Source organism: Glandiceps talaboti, chromosome 6 (genome assembly GCF_964340395.1).
Source record: "Glandiceps talaboti chromosome 6, keGlaTala1.1, whole genome shotgun sequence".
NCBI lineage: Eukaryota > Metazoa > Hemichordata > Enteropneusta > Spengelidae > Glandiceps > Glandiceps talaboti.
The window spans coordinates 25,651,877-25,657,906 of NC_135554.1; positions in this window are offsets into that span (position 1 = coordinate 25,651,877).

Genomic DNA, 6,030 nt, shown 5'->3' on the forward strand with positions numbered 1-6,030 from the left:
GTTTGTGCACTTGTGTGTTTATTTGACCATTCATTTATTCTGTGTTGATTATTGGTGAAAATATTACAAATCTGACGCCATACCAAACAAACAAACAAACAAACAAACAAACAAACAAACAAACAAACAAACAAACAAAAAAACAAGCCATTGTTGTTGTCGACTAAACGTTTATTGTACTTTAAAATAAACAACACAACTTTGCATAAATTACCTGGTTACTATGGTTACAGCTGATAACGATGACCTTATCCTTACTAACACAACGGTACATTATACTTCACATGGAAATGCAATGGTAACCGCAGACGACAGCAACCAAAAATGTTATAAACATATCCTTGAAAAACCTTCACGTTTTTACTAAAGTTGTGGACAAAGCAATTCTCGATCGATGGGTTGTTTTCTTGAAAGTTTACATTAACCATGTATTTTGTAACGATAAGCTTACATGTTGTTGATATGAAGTTGTTTTGAATAATCATTTCAACTATGTTGATGTAACTGATGTAGAGATTGTTTCAGTATCTCCTCTACATCTCTTCTATTTCAACTACAGCAGAACAAGAGAAGAAAGTGACCAATTTTTATGGTATTAATGAAATGGCTTCTCTCCGATAGTAGCAATGAATTTTCTGCCGTTATGACATCATTCGCAATTTGATACAAATATTTGTCTTTTCCACAAAACATAAAGTAAGTTTCTCTCTTTCAAGTGCATCCGGAATAAAGCCTGACCAATACGGAGCTGTTATTTTGTGTTTTCCTAGTACCCATATATTGACGTGGCCGAGATCCTTCGCGCATGCTCATGTTAGCTAACTCTAACAGCCAGCGCGAAGGACCTGGGCGAATAGTCGTGAGATCTTTGCCAAACAAAATGAATATCATTGACATGTATATGCGAGTCCTTTAAAGGATGTAATACATTGTGTAATTATATCAAAACGGTTTGACTCATATTATGACCAGTGAAAATGATCAAAAATACAACGTTTATAGAATGCTTGCGTTGTGTTACAATTCTACCAGATGCGTTTTCTACGACGTGCGTGGAAACATATACAATTTTCTGAAGGTTTTAAAATACATTTTGTGGGAATTCAAAACAATGCGAATCACACTATTTACAATTTTTACTAGATCATTAATAATTACATAATTCACAAAATTTACATTTTGTATTTATATATAAAAATTCACATTTCTACATTTCAAATTTATTTCATTACATAATTAATATTGATTTCATGAACAGGTCTGGTCTACCGGTACAAGTACTAATACATTATTTAAAGAATCTACGACAGAAGAACAAAGTAATGGATTGAGAATGCTGGCAGGAAAGCGTTGTATTTGTCAGTCTTTTACATTTCAGTCGTACTTTGAGTAAGTCGTGCAAGGCGTCAGAATTCTGGTATGTAGCATAGGTAAAGTGGAGTATAAATTGTTGCAAAACTTACTCCGAAATGGAAAAGTTTCTCGTATGAAAGGTGGGGGGGGGAGAAGTACATCTCCGGTTGAAGCATTCCATGAGGCAGATAATAGATATTAAAACGTCATTACAGTTTTGTTAACTGAACGGTTCTACTTGACGACATTATCTATAATGTTGGCAAACTTGAGTTCAGTTACCGCTGCTCAAAATCCAAAAATAGTTATAGCCTGCCACTATGAATGATTTACATAGGCCTTGATATGTACTTTTAAGAAGTATTAGTGAGTGACCTCGCAATCCATTAAGAAAATGTATCAGCAGACTATGTACCATTTAGCTGTGTCAGGAACTCGTGTCACAGCACTGAAAGGCAAACTGCAATTTGATTTTCCAACTCCACATTGCATTTCTATTTGACACAAACATTTCCTGACAGCACTTTCATTCACAATTTTTACCCTAGGCATTTCACCAAACAATCTACAGAGGTCTCGTAATATAAGACCATTGATGTACACTTTACAAAGTCAAGGTTATTGCTACTAACTAATATCAAGGTTGTCGTGGATAAAATGTACAATTCGAGACATCGCCCCTCTTTACACCCTTTTACTAACACACCAAAGTAATACAGTAACATTTTTTCTCTTGTTTATACATATTAACTTCTAGGATTTGGTTTATTCTTTCATGCAAACCTCGTATAATGACAGTATCTAGCTTAAATGAAAATCAACACTTTACTTTCGTTTGTATACTGAGTAGTTACCAAGTTGTATGATATAAGAGTACAAAATCAACGACCAAAGAAATTATTTCGTTTTTACTAAAAGAACACTTTATACTTCTGCTCTAACAGACATACCACTCTATGACAATATACATCAATATGCAAATGAAGGTTTTTAACCGAAAAAAATTGAAAATCTAAAACATTGTCTGAAATTCCTGCATGTGCCAAATTCCAAGACTATAATTGCAGATTTGAAAGCAGTATTATTTTGGAATAACTGGCAAAAATGCAAACATTATCATGAATGAGTCATCGAAATAACTTCACATTTCGTTGGCGGCAAATAGGTCAACTGTCGCCAAAAATTAAAACCAATTCTGTGACGGTCAAAGGTCATTGAAGGTACATATACATCATAATCTATAAAGATATATCAAAGACTTGAAAGTCAAAATTCAATACCACTAGAACATTCCAAAAGTAACTAGGTAAAATTTTACCGATATACTGAACTAAATCTACCTACAGCTCCCCTGATATGAATTATATCAAATGAAAGTTTTCATAGGACAACAATAATTGCATTGTATTCAAAATGGCGTTCACATCGCATAAATTTCGCCAGTTTGATTGACAGGTCACGTGATCATGACTAATCCTGTCATTTGATAGAAAATCACATTAGTGTAAACTAGATCGATTACGTCATCATCAACAAATTTGATGGTCCCCTCATCACTTATCCAAACTAAGAGTGAATGAAAACTGCGACATTATCAACAACACACTCTTAGAGTTGTTTTGTATTTGGGGATCCGCTCAAATACATACTTTTCAGAAAATTCATAAATTGGTGTCTATTTCATGAAAACTTTTCACAAAGATGTATAAAAGTTTACAACAGTTACTATGATGTGGGATTTGGAGTATTCACACTGTCAACTCAATGCCTTATTTAGGTCAATGAATTTGATTTGGGCATTGGAGTCAAAAAGTACTTAAATAAGTTTACCTATACTTTCAACATTATTGTCTTGGTCCGTGATTTTCTATGTGAAGTGCTTTTGAAAACTGACACATTCAACAAATGTCTACAACTCTCTCTTTATAATAGATTTATAGAGTCTGACTACATTATTTACGAGCCATACAATTTTTCCACTCTCGCAAATGGCGGAGTATTGAATCGTTGCCGCAAAGAGGTTCGATGGTTTTTACGACAATTATAGAGTACGGTCACTCTATTGATATCGAAGGTTTGAAAAATGAAACACTGCAATACGATACTGAGTATAATTTGGTATGTGTAAGGTAAACGGTCATATTACGATGATTATCAGTATTTTCCTATGGAACAACGGATTTAATAGGGAACTTGCAATCCAGACTGAGCATGCTCAGACGCAAAGGACTATGGGATTATCTGTGGTTATCGTAATATCTTATCTGGAGTTACCGATGAAATAAACCTCCTACACTGGTCAAGCTAAATATGAATTGATCATTCGTGGTTATAAACAATGTAACATTATTGTTTACGGTACTAATTGAGTAGTATACATTATCACATTTCCCATGATGCAACATTCAACATGGCAGGTTTGCCAGTTTTCCTATTTGATACCGCTAAGATACCTTAAATGTCTGTTATGATAAAACCCATATGCCCATGCACAAAATATACATCTACTGAAATGACATTGACTAGCACGAATATTCAACATCGACACGTTGTCTTTCTAGACAGAACAAGGTCGCACATTGCATTTTGTATAGCTACAACAATTATGTATAGTGTCACTTTCTGAACTTGATGCCAGCTGGGTTCGTTAATATCGACTTCCACTCAAATACATATTAGTCTGTTAAATGTGGCTACTTCGTATTATCAAAAAGTGCCAACTATATTGGGTGTCCACATTCAATGCAATCTCTTGTAAATGACACCATTTTGTATTACCATACGTTTTGGGTTATTTAAGGTGAACTGCAATATCTGTTTGTATCCTAATCGAAGACCCAGTCGACATGAACCATGTGATTATCACGTGACAGTATAGTTCGAATACTAAATTTAACTTCCAAATAGCAATTTATACAACAATTACACATACTAATATAAGGGCCTACAGACAATCGTTTATTCAAAACAATCCCCATGAATTATTTCATGTTACGTCTTAATATTTGATGCAATTTATTTGTTTACTTTACACACTATACGTATGACTAGAAACTCAGCCTCTATGTCTTGTATGAGATTGACTATATGTGTATGATCCATATACCACATACATCCGGCTATATGAACACATGCACGTGTACGTGGCTTTCTTTTATCGTATTTTAACACTTTGCATGCTTTACAATTTTTTTTGCTTATCATTTTGAAAACAAATTGGTTTTCATTAAAAGACGATGCAGTTGACTTTGGTTTTCTGTTTTCAAATTCTACTGCATTTGCCACCTATCATTTGACAAATGACTTTGGCATTTAGTTTTCAGATGTTCAGTTGACGTATCAAATCGGTGGATTTTACTGTCTGAGACCACACCATTACTCGTAAACTTCACACGTTAACTTTCAAACTGATCAGCGCAGATCATTATCATCTCCCAGAGCATCATTTTGCACTGTTGTCGTTACAGCTAATGCAATGAATCATCACATATTAAACTTATCATCATTAGTACATATCGTTGCCATGGTGAAGTAAGCTGCAACACCTATTTGGTATTAAACTCTTGCCTTCAAGCCGAACATTTGATGGTGAAAATAATCCACAGACAAATCAATGATTTTGTCAAATCAAACAAAATACAATTTACATCTCAACATCACTTAATATTGAGTCTTATTTCGAATGATGGAAATACATATACTTATTTACATTTAACATGTCTCCGTGCGGAGACGATAACTAGATGTCTCCGTGCGGAGACGATAACTATATCGGCAAAAGAGTACAAAGAGGATTCGTCAAACGATGGGACAATATTTACTCGATAGATACGAGAACAGAATTACGAAACATTTGAAGGGGGAATGACCCTTTCTAGACATTTCTCAGTGAACTGTATAAACCAATTACTTCAGCGAATATTACCATGGCGTTAATATAAACAACATCTTTTCAGAACAGAAGCCATAGATTATCCAATCCGTGCATTTTCAGATTATTTTTTGATGAATTGGGGTGTGTTTTGTTTCATTTCCAGGATAACTAACGGGAGCAGGTCCATTTACAGGATCCTTAATTTACAGACTCCTTAAGTTATTCACACCCAAGCCTTGAACAATTGTTTCTTATCTAATATACAAATGTATTTCAATGTGGGCAAAATTTCAGAAAGGTGGTGCCGTCATGTCCCAACGTTTACTGATTAACAAAAATCATACTTGTTTATGGCATGCACCATGTCCCATCGTTTGAAGAGTAACACAAGTAAAACGGCAGCAGTAATGTGAATCCAACGGATGTATAATACACAAAAAATCAGTATTCAATCAAGGACATTGACTGTGCAGAATAACGGGGAAAGATTAACATGGACAAATTTTGAACCATAATTTGACGTGTTACGATGACGTATCTGTAAAACGTCCATCGCTGCACATATCGGACTTTTACGTAAACGTTAATCTACAGTTTTGAGCCAGCGTTCAAAGTCTCAAATAATTATCGAAATTTTGAGTGATTTTTTCCGATTCCAACATATTTATTTGTCAAATTTCGAGTGACGTCACAAAGTCATCAGACGATCATCATACATTATATGGAATTATCATTCGAAAACCTTCTAAGATAAAGTACAATAAATGGTTGGTCAAAACCAGTTCCTGTCGATCGCTTCTCCT